Consider the following 24,433-nt stretch of genomic DNA (forward strand, 5'->3'; position numbering starts at 1 on the left):
CAACAATTTATCCTGTCCAGTCAAATATCCTCCATGGAAGAAAATATCCTGACATTGCCTGTTCATGGGCTGAAAGTAAAATGCCCAGATGCTCAGAAATGTGGTCTCTCAAGCACTACTTGCAAGTTTCTCTTGTATGGCTGAATACCAGTATTCAACAAATCAACTCTGGTGAGATACACTTCTTTTCTATCTTCCACTATTTCAAATAACAGGCAGAGTAGAAGCCACCAGAGCCCTTCTAATATAAAAAGCACTCCTAGTGTCAAATCCCAGTCAAATTGGCTTCCCAATACAACAGACAACTGACTTGACCCATGAACCCTGGCTCTTTACTCCATGGGAATTGAAACACTCCATATTACAAAGCAAGGGGATCATCTAACAAATTTTACCACGGAACCGTGCAAGAAAATGATAGCTCAGAAGATTAAAATATTGACAGACTTATGTGGCTCTCAAAGAAGGAAAAAAAGAGAAAGGCAAAATAGTTCAGGAAGGGAATTCTAAAGCTTTAATATCTGAAAGCAGAGGATCAATCAAGAGATAATTAAAATTCAAGCCAGGATCATTGGCTTGTACAAAGGGCATAAACTATATACTCTTGAAAACATTTGAAAAGCATTACTGCTTCAGAGTTCAGGGTAAATGTAGGTCAGTGAACACAAGAAATCAATGTTAGCAAGGATGTAAACTTGAGTGCACAAAGGAGAGAATATCATAGTGCAGTTTGGAAAATTTTAGAATGGCTAAATCTGAATGTAACCAGGATGAAGATTTAGATAGCAGATGATCTGAGGTGGGCTGAGTCAAGCAACATGATATTGGTGAAAATAGGCAAATTGCAAATATTCAATATATAGTCAAGAGTTCCTCTCAGGGTCAAAACTTTGGGAATTAAACTTTGCTGAATTTCAAAGTTTCTCTATAACCATCTCCACATCCCAAAGTTTATCAGTAATCTCAAGTAACACTTAGTCCTTTCATAGATTTTGATCTCCATCAAAGCAATGCATTGTAATGGTAAACTGGTAGTGAATTGCTTGTGGCTGAGTTTGCATGGACTCTCGTATTAGATACATTGAAGTTTCATGGAAATAGTTAAAAATGTTTTAAAAAAAGACAATCTACCATTCAACGGAGTAACAAATTATATATTTAAATGAAATGCGGAACAAATTAGAACACTACCAATACTACTACTGTACTATAAAACTGCGTATTAGTTTGTACATTTTGATAGAGGGATTCATCCAATGTGCATTGCCATGTTCTTTTGATTGACTCTAAATGAATAAAATCAGTTCAGACACCTAAAGCAGATAATGGACTTGAAATGCATATTTTTTTCAAGACAAAATAAAAAATAAAATGATCAAAAATTGTCTTTTGAATCAGCAATCATTGGCCCAAATGGACATGACACAAGCACACATGTACTCTTTTCCGTAGATGCCGCCTGGCCTGCTGAGTTTCTCCAGCATTTTGTGTGTGTTGCTTTGATTTGTTGCATCTGCAGATTTTCTCTTGTTTGTATTTTCTCGATTAGTGTTTTTTCTTTAAGAGTTGTCCCAAACAAGTGAATGACCTGATTAACTGGAATCCACTGTACATAAAATATACAGTACGTATAACAGCAATGCTTTTGGCTCAGCTTAAACAAATCATACAGCCCTATGCATTGTAAACAAAACTACATTATGTCAAACTTTGATTCTGTGCCTTTTCTTGCCTGCAAATAATATCCAAGGTGGTTCTGTCAGGTATTAATTTGCTCTCCCTTCATAGTGTGTATTTCCATGGCCTTGCAATATATTTTTCTTATTCAAAGAGGCTTTCATTCTCATACAGAATAAGAATGATGTTTCTTTATTTCAACTACTGATCTGACACAACATCTTTTATTAAATTATGCAATAAGATAGGGTTCAGCCTCAACTATGTCATATTCTAGGCTTTCCTTCTACATTTTACACATTCACTCACAGGATGGTGTAGTCACAGATTTTCCCAGCAATTATTGCCCATCCTTTACAAAAAATTCAACAAGCAAATAAGGTTGGCTTACAGCTCCTTGACTAATTGAGAAGAGATTTTCTGGGGGTGCGTCGATCATTAGCTGTTTGACAATCAACAGCACATCAGATCTGTTCTCTCAGAAGACATTCTGCACTAATTTTGAAGCCTGGAGAATTATGGAGAGCCCTTGGTACAGAAGTGAACTGAATCTTGACCCTGGGAAGAAGTCAATAGTAGAGAAGCATCCTAGATACAGTATCTGTGGACACCAATGATGTGACTGAACAAAGTCACTGAAGCTGGTGTTATAGATGTCTTTATTCAGCACACAAGCTGGCATCATACTGGAGACACTCTTAGAAGAGTCTTCCTGATTCAGTAATACATTATATTTTTATATGCTAAAGATCAAAGAAAACAGCAGGACAATTCTATAGTTACAATGTATCTACAATGCTTCCTTTGAATTACATATAATTCTCAAACACCTTCAACCTCACATCAACACATCAGACACCCAAAATGATGGGAGATTTGATAAAGGTATATAAATTATGATGGGTATAGAAAGAGTGAATGCAAGCAGGCTTTTTCCACTGAGGCTAGGGGAGAAAAAAAACAGAGGACATGGGATAAGGGTGAAGGGGAAAAAGTTTAAAGGGAACATTTGGGGGCGGGCTTCTTCACACAGAGAGTGGTGGGAGTGTGGAATGAGCTGCCAGATGAAGTTGTAAATGCAGGCTCACTTTTAACATTTAAGAAAAACTTGGACAGGTACATGGATGAGAGGTGTATGGAGGGATATGGGCCAGGAGCATGTCATTGGGACTAGGCAGAAAAATGGTTTGGCACAGCCAAGAAGGGCCAAAAGGCCTGTTACTGTGCTGTAATATTTTATGTTTCTATTGTTCTATGAATGTGAATCTCCACTGACTCTGGGTTGCATTCATGCATTTGCAGACATCTCACTCAGGTCAAATGGAGTGTTTCTTATTTTGCACTGGACCCCAGTCTGCAGCTCCAAGACCACCATTGTTCTGGGCTGCATTTTAATCTCAATCTATAGTCCATGTTCAGGTTTGAAGACTGTTAGCTATTGAATTTAATATTTGTGGTATACTGTAACTCTAGAACACGCCCTAACACCAGAATCAAATTCAGGTTTTAGATGACGTGAAATTTGTCATTTTGCTGTCCACCCATCTCATTAGCTATGGATGGAAAGGGCAATCATGACAGCTGTGAAATACATGAAGGATTTTTAATAAAATTATTTTTCTTGTATTTCTGTGGAGCAGCTTTCCAAGAGCTACTTAAGAAAAGAGAATGGTGAATGGCCCATGTATCACCAAATAATTTCTCAATGGTGGGTCAAACTGAGAATCTACAGTAATCTTGGTGATCCATCCAGCACGTGTAGAGAGTTCAAGTTCTCTGTTCTCATAGGCATACAAACACAGGGTACAAATGGCATGAAAATTAGTTTCTGCAGCTGCAGCATAGCATATTACATGCATAAGCTAACTTAACATGACAGAAATGAATATCAATTGTACACATTTACACATGGAAAATAAACAAGAAACTAAATGCATTGACCCAAGTCAATTTGAGATGTTTGCAAATGATGCTTTGACGACCTCTCTAATTTAACAGAAGTGCATGACAGGTTAGGAGCTGAACTAGGAGGGAAACAAAGTGGCTTTTAGAATGTAACATATTTCCATAATGTGCAGCCGAGACACACAAGGCCCAAAGGCCAAAGTGTGAACATCTCATTATTTTAGGTCTAAGACAGCCATGTGCACTTACAAAATGATGCAAAGCCATACCACTTATTTCTTAGCCCTATGCTTATTATTCAAGGACACTTTATATGGTGTGGATAAAGTAATTATTCTTGAAATAGATTAATTTCCAATTTGAACGATTTCAACCCTTTTGACTGGTGACTTCAATTGATTTAAGTTGATTCAGACATTTCTGAAGTGGGCTGATATTTTGCACAGAAACTTCAGCCAGTGAAAATCAGATAGAACTAAGAAAGATTACCCCACAAGTTATTATTTCCTGACAGACATAAGGTACTTTTCCTTGTTAATGGAGCACATCCTTACAAAGCAGGAAATACTAGCAATAAGCAAACAAAAGAAAACGTCCCTTAAGTATAGTATATATTGCATTTGAATTGAAAAATGTCTACTTTTCTCAATAAATACTCTAATTTCAGGTTGCAAGTGATAATGCATTTGCATTTAATGGGTTTACAGATGAACTCCTTTGCTATCAGAGAGAAATGTACAACTGTGTTAATTGAGTGAACTAACAAAATAAAAGCATTGATTAAATTTAATGTCTAATTTGGAGAAGACAGAATACACCCAGAAGAATCTAATTTTCTAGTCACTAATACCTCTCCTGCTAAGACCTGAAGAACGTTAATACTAATCCCTCCTTTTTTTCTTCAAACCTTTGAATTCAATAGCCTAGCATTAATAGTTTCAATCTTCAGAGATTTTGGAAGAGCATTGTGAATATGCAATGTATTCCATGATGATTGGTTTACTATAATGTGGTATAAATATTAAATCCAAACAATGCAACCTATGGGAGCTAGAAATAAGATGAATGTTGAAGGTGTGTACTTCACTTTGTACATAACATAACAAACGGTAACAGCTGATCAGGGCCATTTTTATTCAATCACACCCTGCACCCAAAACAAGCTCCAGGTACTCCAGCTGGCCATCATGTTCAAAGAATGGATTAATCAAGGAGACCAGTTGATCCAGATTTGGTCACACATGGAGAATTTTCATAGAATGAAGTACTCATGGAAAGATGCCACATAGATATGCACTAAGCAGTCACTACATTAGATACAGGAAGTAGCTATTAAAGTGGCCTCTGAGTGTATTTCTGTACGTTCGAGGTCTGCTGCTGTAGCCTGTCCACTTCAAGGTTCAATGTACTGTGCATTCAGAGATGCTCTTCTGCACACCGCTGTTGTAATGCCTGGTTACTTGAGTTACCGTTAGCTTGAATGATTCCAACCATTCTCCTCTGATCTCTCTCATTGTTGTTGTTCCTTTCCACACCTTGTTAGGTACACCATGTTAATGTAAATATCTAATTAACCAATCATGTTGCAGCAATTCATTGCATCAGATGGCAACCTTGTAATTTCTTTAGCATTCGCCTGATTTTACGAGGCCAAGGTGCTAGCTCGATGCCCAACCCAACAGGAATGGAAAGCATTCAAGGAGCCAGCCAGATTTGAACCTGAGACCACTCGCCTTGAAGTTTGGTGTGGATGCCATTACGCCACCAGCTGGCTGACCTCTCTTGTTAACAGGGTGCAATCACCCATAGATCAGCCCTCGCTGGCTGTTTTTTTTTGGTTCTTACATTCTCTGTAAACTCTAGATGGTTTTGCATGATAATCCCAAAAGATCAGCAGTCTCTGAGATAATCAAACCACCCCGTCTGACAACAAATATCATTCCACAGTCAGAGTCACTTAGGTTACATTTCTTCCCCATTCTGCTGTTTAGTCTGACCAACAACTGGACCTCTTGACCATGTCTGTGTGCTTTTGTGCAATGAATTGCTGCAACATGATTGGTTAATTAGATATTTACATTAACATGGTGTACCTAACAAAGTGGCCATTGAATGTATATTTCTGTGAACGATTCATGCACTTAAACCCAAAATCTGAAGCTAGATGCTGGCATTTCTTGATGTTTGTAATGTTGGTCAGATAACTGTGAAATTGGGAAAAAATCAGTCTCGGCCTCAATCCAAAGCAACATTAGTTGAATGACTTGTGAACGCAAAACAGATGGAACACTGAGGAAATCGGCTTCTTGATTTCAAAGAAGTGAAGAGAAATCATAAAAATAGCCAAGACAATGAAAATTGACAAACCAATATAAATCTCTCCAATGGAAAGTAACAGAGTTAACTTGGCTCCCAGAACAGGAGAAAATAATAGAGGCCCACCTCAGGTTGAGCCAGACTGTAAAAAGATCAGCCTACTAACCTATCTGTAAATATTCCCAAAGGGATAATTCCTTCTGTGATTTTCCCTATTGGAATTACCCCAATTCCTAAACTGCATGTGGAGGCTGAACAACTGAGGACAAACAGCTATTTAGGTCTCTCCAGGGAAGAACAGGGCACACAGTCATCCTGTGAGGAATTATTAATAGCCAATGTCAAAGTGGAATTGTTTCACAGAGGATTTGGCAAATTGTCTTTGCAAGAGTTGGCCAGGAGCCAGGTTATATGCTTTTCCCCCTAACAGTTGGCAACTGCGAGGAAAAACAGACATTTTGAAGAGCTGTGCATTCCATTTTATTCTACATCTGAGCCCATTAACTCACTTACCGGTAAGCAGATCTTTTCCTGGCCTGCTGCTTTCTAATGTTCTCCCTCCTTACATGAAGGCACATGGGACCAGAGGTGCGAGGGGATTTTTGTTTTAAATATCCTTAGGAGGTAGGCAAGACAAGCAACCACATCCTAACCACTAATTCCTCAAGCATTAACTGCAATAAAAGCCGAGAATTTCCTTTATTACTCTTTAGTTGTTAAAAACCAATTTGGATGCCTTTCCAATACAGTCGAAAAATGTGTACCTCACATTGCAAACTTCAAATGCAATGCACGTGTAAGGTTCTCTAGTGTACTGCTTTAGCTTCAGTACACACCAAAACATTATCAGATAGCCGCAGGTACTTGGACGCATCAACAGCCTGGAGAGCCAGCTCTGAAAAGTGCAAAAGAACCACATAAGCACCACTGCTTACAACTTGCAACTTGAGTATTGTTGTGTAAGCAACACCTGCAGTGTTATTGGTTGTTTCTGTGTCTGCAAGCACTTGTACTTTGGGGAAGCCTGCAGTACACACAAATCCTCGTGCCCAGTCTGCCTCATCCTCTGGGCCCATTCAGAAGAATGGTCCGCCTGAATGTAGAGCTTGATTTACATAATGTAGTAGTGAACTGAAACAAGCCAGAGTTGAATTGCAAAGGACAAAAATGATCCTGAGGCTTGGAAGGTGACAGTGATGGTGAACTTGACTTCATCTACAACATAATTTGAGGTCACTGGAGGTTGCAGGTAACGATAAGATCCACTTTATTGAATGACACTCTGCTGACACATTGCTTCCACTAGAAATATGGCTATGTGCATGGATTTCTGTAAATACTGGGTGGATATAGAATCCCTTCTTTGCCTCCTCCTACTAGATCACCATCATCTTCCATTACCAATTTCCCCAATTCCCTTCCTTGTCACCCAGTAACGATGTCTTTCAGCTTAATTAAATAGCTTTGTTTTTGGGTTAGAAACAAGATTTCATTGCAAAAATGCCAGAATATGCAAGAAAGACTATTAATTATCACCAGTTTGCATATAATTCAGTGGGGCTGTAAAGGGCAGTGCAGGGCCTTTCAAAATAAACAATCTGAGCATGTTGCCTCTTTAACCATGTGGTTTGCAGAGAAATAACTTCAGTAGAAACAGGTTGTTTGAAGCAACTGCTATTGCTTAGACCATACAGTGTAAAAATCACGAAAGAAAGCAAAAAGAATACAATGTTGTATTATTGTTAATGTCATCAGGCAAAATTTCAAGCCAGAAACACCACTGAAAACCTTCAGAGAAATACTGGGGTCAACTTCTCTGTGTGCCACCAAGGGTAATAAAAATTATTGCAATTTTGCTCTAAGGTTAAATCTATTTTAAATTACAATACACAATTTTTTCAGTGCTATCAAAAGGATTCTCTCAGTCAACATAGCATTTCATCACAATGGACACCACATTTCAAACCCAACATGTCAAGAATGGTTGCCAAGCTTCCAGGACTGACTAAGAGTCTTGAAAACTCCATCAGGACAATGATCAAGTCAATTGTTACTTCTGGAAATGCAAAACTCTCTTTTTATAAATAATCTGCCCTGAATTTCATTGCCGCAGAAGTACTATAATCTACTGAATGAGCAGGAAATTCTAAGTAACAAAAAGCTTGCTAGAAGTAGCCAGCAAGTCAAGCAACATCTGTGGGAGAAAAGGAACTGTTGATGTTTTGTGTTGAAACTGTGCATTGGGACTGGAAATCTAACCAACCTGGGTCACCAAGTCTGGGTAGTCAGTGAATCAAACAGTTATATAGAATGCAAGTGGCTCTTAGTCCTCACTCGTCAATGCTGACCAATATACCTACCTGAGCTAGTCCTGTTTTCCTCCACTAAATATCCCTCCAAACCTTTCCAGTCCACGTGCCTGCCAAAATGTGTTTGAAGCATCGTAATTGTACCTGCTTCTACCACTTGCGCTGGCAGCTCATTTTAGCAATGTAGGAATACACTTAAGAAAGAGATCAGAAGGGCAAAAAGGGAACGTGAAGTATCCCCAGCAGGTTAAGGTAAAGAGGAATCCTAACAGATTCTCCAAGTATATTACAGCAAAAAAGTAAAAAGAAGTAAGGAAGTCCCATTAAGGAGCAGTGACTCATCTATGTGTGGAGTCACGGGAAAAGGGCAAAATCTTAAGTAAACATTTCACGTCCGTATGTTGTAGAAGGAGTTTGCGGAAGCAGGTCGCCAAAGGAAGTTCCAAAACTAACGAGGTCAGAGAAGATAAAAGTGATGCCCTGAAGCATATTAATATTACCAAAGAAAAGGTGATCACAGTCTTGACGCAGATATAGGTGGAACAATCCTTGGAGCCTGACCAAGTATATCCTTGCAGACTGTGGGAAGCAAGTGAGGAAATTGCTGGGCAGTGATGCTTGTATCTTAGATAGCGCAGGTAAAATACCAGAAAAAGTGGAGTGACTGGATTTCCTTCTTAAGTGTACTACTACAACGTTTCTACTCCTCAAGAGATTCAACTGATCACAGTTGCCCATAACAGGCATATGCTACCTTTTTCCCGACCAGAGCTTTATCTATCTATCTACCCATCCATCCAGTGAAATAGGCCCTTCTGGCTTTCAAGCCACACTGCCCAGTAATCCCCTGATTTAGTCCTAGCCTAATCACAGGGCAAATTACAATGACCAATGAGCCTATCAACCGGTACTTTGGACTGTGAGTGTAAACTGGAGCACCCAGAGGAAATCCATGCAGTCACGGGGAGAAAATACAAATCCCTCATCACCTGGGTTCCCTAATCCTGCCAATCTAAGAGGAACAATTTGGCTGTGAACACTCCCCATGTCACAGTTAAAAACCTAACACTTGTCAGATATACCTTTATTCCCACTCCCAATCAAAATTTCCAACTTCCTTTTTAATGCCATCAAAACCCGTTTGTCCCGAATTAAGATTTAGTGGATTAGTCCCATCCTTTCCCATAACTGCAACAAAAATATAAAAATATGGTCACTGGTCCCAAAGTACAAAGCCACTGACATATCCAGCACTTGCCCACCCTCATTTTCTAAGAGGATGTCAAATGTAATCCCTTCTCCAATAAGAACATTTACATATTACTTAAGAAACTGTCTGTGCACAATCAACAACTTCTTCCCCACCTAACCCCTTGGCACTATGTCAGCCCAGTCAATATTCAGAAAGTTAAGATCACCTACTATTACAACCCTAATATTTTTACACCCATTCGTGTCTCGCTACATATTTGCTCCTCTGACTCCCTCTGACTATTGGGGAGTCTATAGTAGTATCCCATCAAAATGATCACCCGTTCTTATTTTAGTTTTCTGCTCATATAGCTTCACTGGTTGGTTCTTCCAGAAAAATCCTCTTGTAGTGTTGCTGTGATGTTGTCTCTTCTCAATAGTACAACTCCCACCTCAATCATCCTGCCCATCCCTCAACATTGTTTCTATAGTAGCCCTGGCAATCTCAATGTGCTTAGCTATGCACTCAGTTCACTTGCTCTACTTTTGCATGATTAATTTTCAACTATTGGAGTGCAGTGGCCAGCAGTATCAACAAAGTGTCCACAATACTCATCTCAGCAAAAAGAAACTTTATATTCACTGTTTCCATAAGACCATTAAACACAAGAGAAGAATTAGGCCATTCGGCCCATCAGGTCGGCTCCGCCATTCAATCATGCTGACCCTTTTTTCCCCTCCACAACCCCACTCCCTGGCCTTCTCCCCAAAACCCTTGATGCCATGTCCAATCAAGAACCTATCAAGCTCTGTCTTAAATGCACCCAATGACCTGACCTCCACAGCTGCCTGTAGTAATATATTCCACGAATTCACCACCCTCTGACTAAAGAAATTTCCTGGCATCTCTGTTTTAAATGGATGCCTAGATTGCCCCATGATGGGAAACATCCTTTCCACATCTACTTCATCTAGGCTTTCCAACATTCGAAAAGTTTCAGTGAGATCCCCCTCATCCTTCTAAATTCCAGTGAGTACAGACTCAGAGCCATTAAATGTGCCTCGTATGAAAACTCTTTCATTTCCGGAATCTTCCTTGTGAACTTCCTCTGAACCCTCTCCAATGTCAGCACATCTTTTCTTAGATAAGGAGCCCAAAACTGTTCACAATACTCAAGGTGAGGCCTCACCAGTGCCTTACAAAGTCTCAGCATCACATCCCTGCTCTTGTATCCTAGACCTCTTGAAATGAATGCTAACATGGCATCTGCCTTCCTCACCACCAACTCAACCTGCAAGTTAACCTTTAGGGTGTTCTGCACAAGGACTCCCAAGTCCCTTTGCATCTCAGATGTTTGTATTTTCTCCCCATTTAGAAAATAGTCTGCACTTTTATTTCTACCACCAAAGTGCATGACCGTGCATTTTTCCAACATTGTATTTCTTTGCTACTCTCTTGCCTCTTCTCCTAATCTGTCTAAATCTGTCTGCAGCGACCTGTTTCCGTAACACTACCTGCCCCTCCACCAATCTTTGTCATTTTTTCAAACTTGGCAATGAAGCCACCTACTCCATCATCTAACTCACTGACATACAGCATAGAAAGAAGCAGTCCCAACATCGACCCCTGCAGAACACCAAAAGCATGATGTCCTGTTTTACTTTACAATCAGAGAATGTGGAAGAGTAGTATGTGACAGGAACAGAAGAAAAAAAATGACTCTTGAGGTTAGAAAAATGAGGAGGAATCTCATTGAAACCCATCAAATACTTAAGGGCCAGAATAGAGTGGTTATGGAGAGGAGAATGTTTTCATTGGTAGAAGAAACAAGGGCTGAAGACACAGCATCAAAATAAAGGGACAGAGCTTTAGAACTGAGATCAGGAGGAATTTCTTCAGCCAGATAGTGGACAATCTATGCAATTTGTTGTCTTTGACATCTCTAGAGTCCAACTCATAGGATATATTTAAGAGAAATAGTTCCTTGATTGTTAAGAGGGTAAAGGGTTATAGGGAGAAACAGGGAAATTAGGGTTGACATAAACAAAAAATGAGTCTTGATGAATGGTGGAGCAGACTTAATGAACCAAATGGCCTGATTCTGCTCCAAGATCTTATGGTCTTAACATTACGCAGATTCACTGTACATTATAAGTTTTTAAAACTTGTTCGCTGTATCCACCTCACCTTTACAGTGTATGGAAAATTGAAGCATGTGACAGAAGCAAGAACAAAATGAGCATTAATAGGTGATCCTATTATACTATTCAATAATATCATGATGGACCTCATGCTCAACTCCACTTTGGTAGCCCATCCTCTTGAATCTGAATTCAATAATTTAAAAAAACCTTACTGATACATATCCACAGCCCTCTGAATCTCACACATTCACAGTCCTCACTGTGAAAATCCTTCTGATGTCAGCCCTAATAGTCCATGACCCTATGTCATCTCATTCTAAGCTCTCTGGCCACATGAAACAACATCCTGGTATCTATTCATTGTTTAGAAGCTCATTCATCATCTAAAGATTTAATCAGAGCATCTTTCATTCTTCTGAATTCCAAAAAGTAAGGACCTATTCTGCTCCGGTTTTTCTCAAAGGACTGCTCCTTCATTCAGGAATCACCTTTATAAATCTGAACTGCACGTGCCTCGAGGCAGGCACCTCTGTCAGATGTTCCGACTTTGAAGTTGTGACAATCTTAATAGACGCAATATGCTGAAATAACTCAGCAAGACAGGACAGGCAGCATCTATGGAGGAGAATACACAGTGGACATTCTGGGCTGAGACCCATCATCAGGATTGCATCTCAGTATAATTCAGACAGTATATTTCCTTGCATAGATGATGCCAGACTTACTGAGTTCCTCAAACATTTTGCCTACATTCTTCAGATTTCCAGCATCTGCAGAATCTTCTGTGTTTAATATCTTAATCGTATTTGAAGAAATACTAAATGGGGCCTATATTTTATATGAACTTCTAATGTGTTGATATAGTCATGAGTTTCTCTGTTAAAACTAATGGAGCTGAAAGAAATGCCTGTGCTTTGAAATATTACCAACTAAAGGCAGGAGTATACTACCATTAAGCTCAAGAATTCTCTGATATACTCCCACCTTGCAACAATCAAAGATCTTGGGATACACTCCCAACACCTGACACTTGGAGATTCTGAAACACATTCCCAGTAGGCTGAAGCAAAATTCCAAATGATAAATGTAATAGGAAAAATATTGAGAACTTGCTTTCCATGGACACAGGCCAAGTATTTTAACATACTTTATGAATAAGGTTTAAATCCATAATAAAATCCATCAACCACATAAAATCAGTAACAGACATGCCAATCAAGGAGGACATAATGGCATTATCAAATAAGTTGACCCCAGTTTTCATTTTCTTTTACTTGTCAATCTGCCATGCTTTTTTGAAAGGTTTTATAAACTGAAGCTAATGCAGACATGACTGATTGGTGGCCAATGCCCAGCAATCCCGTTTCCTATTACGCTGACAAATCAGCTCTGACAGCCTGTCTCTTGCCTAGTTCCTCTGGGTTTCTTTCAGTATGAATTCTAGAGTGGACAGTACAGAGGGTGCCCTCTTTATTGCTTAAAGCTGCAATTTACTAAGGATTAACATCCCGGTGTCTGCAGTTGTTACAAAGAGGAACTTTGACCCCAGCCCCAGCAGTTGGTGAACAGAAAGAAATGTTATTGTTGTGTCTTGTAGCTTGGGCTTAGTTCCACTGTGAAGTAGCTGAGTAAATCACTCAAAATCTGCTTGTAGATTGCACACAGGTAAGTTAGTTATACGATATTCAGTTCTGGTGGAGTATGTACACTAATTTAAATGTGTCAGCCTTTGGAGGGAATATGTGTTCAGATCTTTTGTAATGAGGGTGAAGGCGAGTACCTAAATGTTGAGATTGTTGTTAAGAGGAGAGGACATCCCTGGTCCTTGATTCATTTTTCATTTTTTAAAACACTTCTTATATGCTATATCTTTGAGAGGAAGAAGGCCTGAGCAAGCCTTTTGTGTTACACAATGTTTCATTGTCCAACTCACCTATCCAAAGTACAAGCTTCCTGTGTGTATACAGTATAACATATGAATGCCTAGACATCCAAAAGAAATTCAATCAGAATTTCACCAAAAATGAGCTTTGATATCCCATTTAAAAGGAACTGGCACAAATTGTATAAATGATAGTTCTTTTCCCAAATGGTTTGCCATATTTCAAGAGCATGAGGAAAAAAATTTGGGCAGAGAAGAAAAGCCTAATCAATTATTATTTTGCCGAAGCTCTAATGGATAAATAATTGAAAAACTGAAAAAGACAAAAAAAATTAGAGCTGGAATTCCAGTAGTGAATTCAGAAGGAATATCGATGGGAATGTGGAGTTCAGGAGAAAAGGATAGAGAGCAACAAAAAAATCACTGATTAGAAATGATAAAAGGTGTGAAGAAGCTTGAGTGGAGCATAAACAGTGATAGGACTTATTTGAGATAAAATCTAACGATCTAAAGATTACATGAATTCAACTGTATCTTGTAAGGGTGATTATGGTCTGAAGCAGAATGATCTGCAATGGGCCATTAGGCCTGAGGTACAGGCCCATTAGTCCTCATCTCAGGACCTTTAGACAACTCCCAATTGACAAATTCCTCCTTAGTGCTTTTAAATAGCTCTGGTCAGGCATTTTGTCAATTGAAGGAAATGTAATGTGCAAAATTGCAAATTATTTAAATTGTATTGAAGTTATAGAATTTAAATTAATTTCCTTTTTTTAAACTTAACTTTTGTAAACAAACCATTGATTTTTGTAATTGAGGATGCTGACCTTAAAAGTCCGTCAGTATTCCAGGATACTGACAGACTTTTACCACTGTCCCATTGACAGCATACTCACTAACTGCATCTCAGTGTGGTATGGCAATTGTCCAGTATTGGACCGCAAAGCACTCCAGTGCCTGGTGAAAACTGCCCAGTGGATTATCAGCACCCAATTGCCCACCATTTGAGAACATCTACTGTAAATGCTGCCTGGGCAGGGTGAAAAGCATTATCAAGGATGCATCTCCCCTAACCATGGACTTTTTACACTCCTCCCATCTGGTAGGCACTACAGGAGCTTCCGCTCCTGCACCAGCAGGCACAGGAAGGTTCCCTGAGGCTGTGACCATGCTGAACCTCACATCACAGCGCTAAGCAATATTGCACCCATATTGTACTGTCTCAGTACTTGTATATTTGTGTGCTGTAGCATTTAGTTTTATTCACAGTTATTTTGTAAATAACACTATTCTTTGCATTTCTGGTTAGATGCTAACTGCATTTCATTGGCTTTGTATCTGTACTCAGCACAATGGTAATAAAGTTGAATCTAATCTAATCTAAAATGGTTGTTCCCCATCACAGCCACAAAAGCCAAGAGGACAGAAGCAAAATGCATCTAATATTTCACACTAAAGTCAGTTTTATAACTCCAAAACATAAAACTAGTTGAAAGGAAACACAGAGCTAGGGATATAACCATATATAACCATATAACAATTACAGCACGGAAACAGGCCATCTCGGCCCTTCTAGTCCATGCTGAACGCTTACTCTCACCTAGTCCCATTGACCTGCACTCAGCCCATAGCCCTCCATTCCTTTTTTGTCCATATACCTAACCAATTTTTTTTTTTAATGACAATATCAAACCTGCCTCTACCACTTCTACTGGAAGTTCGTTCCACACAGCTACCACTCTCTGAGTAAAGAAGTTTCCCCTTGTGTTACCCCTAAGCTTTTGCCCCCTAACTTTCAACTCATGTCCTCTTGTTTGAATCTCCCCTACTCTCAATGGAAAAGGCCTAACCACGTCAACTCTATCTATCCCCCTCATAATTTTAAATACCTCTATCAAGTTCCCCCTCAACCTTCAACTTGACTTATACTGACCTAGTTTCATTTTTATTTTAAGTGAAGAGTGCACGCATGACATGGTGTTGTAATGACATATGCCATTCATGTACTTTTACATATAACCCATAATAAATTATTTAAATAAAGAGTGCTGAATCAAACAATATACTTATCATATTACTCAAATATCACTTAAATATTAAATACATAACACTCTGTGCTTAGCTATAAACTTCAACTCAATATAGAATGTATATCAACTTATATACAGAATTACTATTTATATATACAGTATACTACAAAATACAACTCTAAACTTTAAATTGTCCCATTCAGGCCTAAAGGTTTAACCTGCTGAAGATGTCTTACTCTTGCGAGATAATGTTATTCCTGGCACTCTGCTCGGTAGGTGAGACTTGTGGCTGTGAAACAATCTCAGGTTCTGGGATGTCCTCTGTGGTGGTACTTAGGGATGATTCCGGGACTGCAGGAAGAGGTTCTGACAGCTTTGGACATCTTTCCTCTTGACAAGTTGGCAGCCCATACAGTACATGGCAAGCTGCTTGACTTGCTGATCTATCCCAGGCTACCAGACAAAGCTTTGAGCCAATACTTCTATTTTGACCATGCCTAGATGAAGTGCATGTAACTCCTTCAACACTTTAGCTCTCAGCTTGTAAGGTACAACAATCTTCAATCCCCACATAAGGCAATCCCCCCGTCAATGGTAAGTTTATCCCAACACTGCTAAAAATGGGCTGTCAGCAGTTTCTTACAAACAAAGAGAAAATTTGTAGATTCTGGAAAACCAAGCAACACACACAAAATGCTGTAGGAATTCAGCAGGCCAGGCAGAGTCTATGGAAAAGAGTGTAGTCAATGTTTTGGGCCGAGACCCTCCATCAGGACCGGAAAAAAAAGATGAGGAATTAGAGCTAGAAGGTGGGAAGGAGAGGAAGAAACAAAAGGTGATAGGTGAAACCGGGAGTAGAGAGTGGGGTGAAGTAAAGAGCTGGGAAGTTGATTGGTGAAAGGGATACACGGCTGGAGAAGGGCGGAATCTGACAGGAAAGGACAAGCCATAGAAGAAATAAAGGGGAGGAGCACTAGAGGGAAGTGATGGGCTGGTAAATAGGTAAGGTGAGAGAGGGAAATGGGAATGGGGAAAGGTGAAGGAAAGTTTGGGGGGGGGCATTACCAGTTGGAAAAATCGATGTTCAAGCCATCAGGTTGGAGGCTACCCAGACGTAATATAAGGTGTTGCTCCTTCAACCTGAGTGTGGCCTCATTGTGACGGTAGAGGAGGCCATGGACTGACATATCTGAGTGGGGAGTGGAATTAAAATGGGTGGCCACTGGGTGATCCTGCTTCTTCTGGTGGATGGAGCATAGGTGCTCTGCAAAGCAGTCTGCCAATCTGCTTCGGGTCTAACCAATATTCAGGAGGCCACCGCAGAAGCACAGGACAAAGTAGATGACTCCAACAGACTCCCAGGTGAGGTATCGCCTCACCTGGAAGGACTATTTGAAGCCCTGAATGGTAATGGGGAAGGATGTGTAGGGGCAAGTGTAGTAAATGTTCAGCCTGCAAGGATAAGTACCGGGGGGAAATTGGTGGGGAGAAATGAATGAACAAGGGAGTCATATAGGGAACGATCCCTGTGGAAAGCAGAAAGTGCGATCCCGTCGGTGATGTTACGGAGAATTATGTGCTGGTCATGGAGGCTGGTAGGTTGGTAGGTCCTCTGGTCATCCCACCAGCCATAGGATTCCTCTTCTCCTCACCTGCCACCCCACCAGCCTCTGCATCCAGCACATAATCCTACCCCTACACCTCCTCCCTCACCACGACTCAGGGCCCCAAACAATCCTTGCAGGTGAAGCGACATTTCACCTATAAATCTGTTGGGGTAAATTACTGTGTCCAGTGCTCCTAGTGTGGTCTCCTATATATTGATGAGACCCAATGTAAATTGAGAGACTGCTTTGCTGAGCATCTGCCTGAAGAAGCAAGATGTCCCAGTGGCAACCTATTTTAATTCCATTCTGATATGTCAATCTATGGCACCTCTACTGTTGTGATGAGACCACACTCAGGTTTGAGGAACAACACTTTATATTCCATCTGGGTAGCTTCAAACCTGATGGTATGAACATCGACTGCTCGAACTTCCAATAATGACCGCCCCCCCCTTCACCATTCCCCATTCCCATTTTCTTCTCTCACCTTATCTTCTTTCCTACCCATCACCTCCATCTGCTGCTTCTCCCCGTTTTCTTTCTTCCATGGCCTTCTGTCCTCTCCTATATAGATTTCCCCATCTTTCCAGCCCTTTATCTCTTCCTTCAATTAACTTCCCAGCTCTTTACTTTATCCCTCCCCTCGTCCCAATTTCACCTATCACCTTGTGTTTCTACGCCCCCTTTCCCCTCTTTCGTACACTGACTCCCCATCTCTTTTTCTCCAGTCCTGATGAAGGGTCTCAGCTTGAAATGTTGATTGTACTCTTTTCTATAGATGTTGCCTGGCCTGCTGAGCTCCCCCAGCATTTTTTGTGTGTTGATCTGGACTCTCTGCTGCATATTCCAATCATTTTGGGTGGCCATGTAGACTTGAAACAGGATGGGTCAATTCAACCACATAAGCTGCAATGGACTCCCCTTCCTTTTAATTCCATTCATGAAACTTAAAGCATGCTGCAATCAACAATAGTTCTAAATGTCCCTGCATTATGTTCATGATATCAGAAAAGCTCATTTCAGCAGGTTTGCTTGAGCAGTTAAACTTTTCAGCAAATTGTATGTCTTTAAATCCAATACACTCAATAGAATTGGCACTCACTTTTCATTGGCTATTTGATTTGCTTCAAAATACTGCTCAATTGACTTAGTATACAATATCCAGTTATTTCTTGCACAGTCAAGTGCATCTATTTTCCTGATGTAGTTAGCAACTTCTACTGATCATTATCACCCAGTATTCACTATTTATGAACACATGAATTCATCTGTTTTCGACTGTTTTAGTAACTCGACAATTTCTCTCTTCCCCTTCTGAAGAGGCATATGCTACACTGCTTTTTATTAAACTTGAATGTTTTGCTGCGCTTCAACAGTAGGTAGTCATCCTGGGTGCATTTTAAATCTCATTTGTTGCCATTCTTATGTTTAGTAATTTGAAAGCATAAAACTAATTGAAAGGAAACATGGAGCCTGGAATGCATGTCTTAGTTTTATTTTCATTTTCATAGATCATTTTGACCTATGCCATTCAATCATGTACTTTAACATATGAAATAAACAAACTATTTAGCATATTACTCAAATATTACTGAAATATTAAATACAAAATACTTATTCTCCAAACATTGTGGGATCCTGTAGGTTGCATGCTCCTTCTTTCTCTCTATGGGGATTTCTCCTTCACTTTCTATTCCTTGCTCCCATTCCTATCTCTATCCCATCACACATTCACTCTCTTTTCCTCTCCCAGCACTCTTTAATCATCTTTCACTCATCCAATTATATCTGCAGTGGATCCAGATGTGATCTGGTGTGAACTCTGAAAATGGCTCTGGTGTATCTCAGATTCGATCATCAACACCCCGAGCAAGTACCAATGTGGGAGGCAGGCAAACCCCGGCTGGATTCTGCTAAATGATTCCTGGCTCCTCTCCACACACACTTCACTCCATCTTCTTTAAATATCTCATTCAAAAAGTTACTGAGGTTTTAATGTGGAAAATCCAAGGGGAGGAGCACCATCTGTGGTTAATCTAAAAGTTAAAATTAGTATCAGACTTAAGTAAGAGTATTCAATTATACCAAGACATGTGGCAGAACAAAAAGTCTGGACAGAATATTAAAAAGAACAAAAGAGTGCAAAAGATTAATAAGGAACAGACCACAGTGAATTCCAGATAATGAGGCCCACGGTTAATTGGGCAGCCACTTATTTGGGACAACTTTTAAACCACAAAAAAGTAAATAGCCTAATTCCCTTCATTTATCTGGGACACTATGTCATTTAATTTGAGCAGGAGACTGCTGCTAAAGTTTCTAACTAGTGTCAGTTATGTGCACTTGTGTGGCCATTAAACAACACACCATGTTTAGAGTGAATAGTTTTTAAATAGCATCAGTTGTGTGTGTTCCTGTTCAAAAAGTAATTATTTTTGCCACTGATATTTTGTGAGAAATAAGCAGTAAAACAATCTGGTACTGTTTTGCTCGCTGCGCTTTCAAGCATTGAGGCTTGGGGATGCCAGAAACAGCTGAGAGTGAAAATGAAGCAATTTCACTACTACACAAATCCAGAACAACAACTGATTTGAAGGTATGAGCAATCATCTTGAAAATTACAATGGAAGTGAAGATATGGAGAATGCAATTGTTGAAAGCAATGTATGAAGGCAGTCCATTATCTGCACTAGATTTTGTTCACATACAGTCAACCAAAAGAGCAAGGCTGAGTATGCTGGATGAAATCTTCCATCGATAGTGGAGGATTTAAAGTACTATAGTAGTATTGTTAGCACTCTAATTTGTTCTGTAATACATTTAAATATATAACTAGTTATCCAATTAAATGATAGTTTGTAATTTTTATACATTTTTAACGATTTCAATGAAACCGGCTAATTGTACCAAAATGTACTGGTCTCAATGTGTCCTAATTAACTGGAATCCACTCTATTAGAATATGAGAAAAGTTAAGCCAAATATTAAAAGCAAAGAATAATAGCGTCTAACGATATTTTAAAAAGATTTAACTGAATGACCATGAATAATATATAGTTATTTTTAATGAAAAGTAAGGAGGTGGCAGATAAATCAAACAGATACTTCACTAAAAAGGATATTAGTAACAAACCAGAAATAAGTGTAAATCAGGAATTAGAAGGGACAAACTCAAGAAAATTACCTTCGCAAGGTCAGTTGTACTGAGTAAATTATTGGATCTGCAAATTAACTAGTCATCTGTGGGATTTCACTTATGCTCTTATAAGGAGTGGTTCATGAATAACTTACATGTAATGCCCTGGTTAAAATTGTATTTGTACTGCTATGCTGTTAGGTATTTTTCTTTAGTGGATTCCTGCAAATGCAGTGTGTTCTGTTAGTTAAGTTTTCATAGACTAGTGTTTTGGCTACAGCTAAGATAAGAAGCTCAGCCTAGGTATGTTGAGTCTGCCATTTGGGTTTGTTTGATATTGCGCTGTAACATTTTGTCCAGTGGAATGTCATGGAAGATTCCAAAGAGCTAGATGGGATCAGATTTCTGAAAGTCAGTAGTCTGGTTTTGGGTCTTCTGTTAGGAGTTGCGGAGAAGAGTACAAGGGGAAATACTATGGGATCCCAATTGATTGGGAAACCCTATTGTAAGAAGTGCTTTGTGCAGATGAATGGTTCAAAGGAGTAAGTGCCAATACTCCTGAGGTTTCTCAAAATGGTCTTCAAAGGAAGTTCAAACTGTGGTTGGTGTCTTCCACACAGAACATGGTTTCAGGGCCGTGAGTAAAGCGATATGCTCAATAGGCTGTGTGAGTGCAAGTGGAGCTTTTACCAGGCTGAGAAAGAGAGTTTTTGAAGTTCAGAATATCAAGACCAACACTAGGCTTCTGGTCTGTAAATCGATAGTCCTGTCCTCCTTGCTATGTGAAGTGGAGTCATGGACAACATACAGCTGGCACACAAAATCCCTAGAAACATACCATCAAAGATGCCTCCAAAAGATTCTGAGAGTTAGTTGGAAGAACAGGCATACTAATTCCAGCACCCTGGGAGATGCTAACATTAACTCCATAGCCACAATCGTGACTCAACAAAAACCACTATGGGTCAGCCACATCATTGTATGCCTGACTCCCGCCTCGCTAAAGCTGTTTGACCAACTCAAGGATGCAAAGCGCACTCCTGGAGGGCAGACAAAGTGGTTCAAGGACGGTTTCAAGACCGACCTGAGGAAGTGCCACATCAACCTGAATAGATGGGAGAAATTAGCACAGGATAGGGAAGGCCAGGGAAAGACTGTCTATAAGGGGACTGCACAGCTCAAAGAATACCTCCGCTGTGCCACTGAGACTAAATGTCTTCACCATAAGGAGAGACTGGGAAAGGCCCAAACAGCTCCATCCACCACCACTCAATGACCTACACCTGCAACACTGCAATAGGACTTGTGGATCACAGATTGGCCTCTTCAGTCATCTCCAGACCCACAAGTGACCAGATCAACCACCAGGAGAAGAATCTTACTTGACTACGAATAATTGCTGCTGATGATGACACTCAACTACTACAGAAAAGAGTTCCAACTTTATGTGCACATTTAGACTTGTTTAATTGTACTAGGCCCTTTTCTTTTTTTCCCTATTAACTGTTTGTTAAAGTTGAAATATCTGTAAGTGTACTTCCAGTTTAATTTTATGCTGGTGTAAAGCCTTTGCGTGGTGCAGCATTTACACAGAACCCACCACTTTTGTTCCTTCGTCGGAACATTCCAACTTTCCTGTTTGATTGAACCTGATTCATACCAACCCCAGATGTGTGTTGCTTATTGAAGGCAGCCCTCTCACCGTTATCCATGCAATGCTGAGTCACATAGCTGTTAGCCAGAGTTAGCTAACGAACCGAGTTTGTCACCAGTCGTGTTGAGAGAGTTACATTTATGGGGGCTTCATCTGGAGGATTGGAATCCAGTGTAAGGATTGATTAAGTGGATTATTTGTCTGTTTAAGCCTATGTTTTGTGGAAAGTGAGGTACTTTATTATGGATGGCACGGAGATTAAGGTTGGGTAAGATACGACTACCAGTGACGTGGCTTAAGTCACAGTGCCCGATAGGATAGGGTACCTGGAGAGGCAGGGCTATGGCCAGTTCATACGTCTAAAGCTGGCAAGGAGGTAGCTGAGGGTGAAGATTTTAAAGGCAAGTTGTTCTCTTTTCTGTGGAGTGAGGGGAAGACTTTGGCTGATGTGAAAAATCTGATGGGTCCTTCATCTCTTGATTTAAGTTCTGAGCTTGTTTTGGATATTACATCACAAGCTGTTAAATGCCAAAGTGTGCCTGCGGAGAGTCGAAGTTGTCATAGGCTGGAGACAAGCCCACACCTAATGGGGAAGAAGAATACGAGGCTTGGGCTGAGCAGACATCTCAGTTATTGGATGAATGGCAGTGCTCAAATAATATAAAAAAAGCTGAGACTGGTAGAGGATCTGGTGGCTAATATAGAGAGGTTCCTAAAGGCAGAAAACCCATCAGCTAATTATGTGCAAGCTCCAGATGATGTTTCTGGCACTACTGAAAGTTTTGCCGATATTAGGTTGAAGTTTAGGCATGCATTCCAGGAAGGAGGAGAGAAGCTTTCTGCCTACCTTTTCAGGTTGGAGAAGCTGCTGCACGGTTAGTGCCACAAAGTGAGCATTCAGCTGCCTGAGAGAAATTGCTTGAGCGTAGAGCAAGTTCTGACAGGCGCACTGTCACATGACATATTTGCTCTATGTATTCGAATGACCCACAAGTTACACCCTCCTCCATCTTTTTAGATTCACATTCAGATTCAGATTCTACTAAGTTACTCAGAGAAGTTAGAGAAAAGGAAAATATGATTGAGGAGCAGAATGTTTCCAAAGGCCAAGTAACATCTTCAGTGGTCACCTCTGTTGCTAAAGTGGCCCTTGATGCCACGGGGATAGGGCTTTTGAGGAATGTGGTGAGAAACCTTTGAACTGAGCTGACTTGGTGGATGGTTGCTAACGTTTCAGCTGGACGTGATATGTCTGTCACAAAACCCAACTCACCTGTAGGACTTAATAAGCAGAGGAATGCTGCTGAAAAGGGTCTTTTGACTGGACAGGCAACCGGTATTTCTGTTATAACTGAGGAGGACATTTCAAGCAAAAATGTGAGTGATAGGAACATTTTCAAAAAGTAAGTCAGTGGTTAATCAAAGAGAGAAGAAAAAATGCAAAATTATGAAGGGACCCAGTAAAGGAGCAGGCTGGCCTCTTGGAGAGAATATGTTCCAATCAGTGTATCAATGGAAAAAGTAAAGTGCATAACACTACTCCTGTAGGTTTGGTGGGGCCAAGTTCTGAAGTATCCATATGAACTGGAGGTACTTATGCTAAAGCCATACTTGACATAGGTTCTCAAGTTACTTTACTTCACAGATCCTTTTACAACCGGTATTTAATACATTTACCATTGATGGCACTCAGTGCGTTTGAATTTGGGGGCTTAGTGTTGATGATTACCCGTAAGATGGTTACTTGTCACTGAAACTTGAGTTTTCCAAAGCAGATGTTGGAGTAACTGGGACTTTTCATACACCAGGGTTGGTCTTCCTGGATCTGGTTGAAAAAGATGAAGCTTCCATTCTTATGGGAACAAATATTCCCATTGTGAGAGGGTTCACGGGACGTACAAGAAGAGAAATTGAGAGAATCTTTTTGAAAATCTTGTCTGTTCACCTGGTGTTCAGAGCTGCTTTTTAGAAGGTGCAAGTTCCTCCTAAGCAGGTTGATTAGAATAAACCAGGACCTGTGTGGTATACACAGTTTAAACCTGTCACATTATGTAGTGGAGGAGTAGCTAGAGTGACAGATCACACCCCTTTCCAAGAGAGTCCTTTTCTACAGAGGTGCAGAGAAGAGCTCAAGAAAAGATGCTCGGAGGACCCCACCCAGAGGGGAAACCCTATTGTAAGAAGTGCTTTGTGCAGGTGAATAGTTCAAAGGAGGAAGTGCCAATATTCCTGAGTTAGCCAGTTCATTTGAAATGGTCTTCGAGGGAGTTCGAACTATGGCTGGTGTCTTTCATGCAGAACATGGGTTCAGAACCTGGAGTAAAGCATTCCCTCCGCTACTCCAGAAAAGAGCTCCATTGTTATATGCACATTTAGACTGGCTTAACTGTATTGGGCCCTTTTCCCCATGAACTGTTTGTTAAAGTTGAACTATCTGTAAATATACCTCCCCTTTAATTGTTACGCTAGTGTAAGGTCTGTTATTTCCTGGCGAATTATAACTTCGCATTGGCTGCATTTACAAAGCATTCAAAACAATTCTCATTCCCTCATTGGAACATTCCAACTTACCAGTCCTGTT

At 40.1% G+C, this 24,433-nt stretch overlaps 1 protein-coding gene across 1 annotated transcript in view; it reads right to left on the reverse strand.

The window, feature by feature from the left end:
- Positions 1-24,433, reverse strand: part of LOC132397542 (kielin/chordin-like protein) — a gene marked incomplete at its 5' end in the record, with an annotated part of 349,645 nt that overhangs the window by 144,494 nt on the left and 180,718 nt on the right. The window lies entirely within an intron of this gene.

This window comes from Hypanus sabinus, chromosome 7 (genome assembly GCF_030144855.1).
Source record: "Hypanus sabinus isolate sHypSab1 chromosome 7, sHypSab1.hap1, whole genome shotgun sequence".
Taxonomy (NCBI): domain Eukaryota; kingdom Metazoa; phylum Chordata; class Chondrichthyes; order Myliobatiformes; family Dasyatidae; genus Hypanus; species Hypanus sabinus.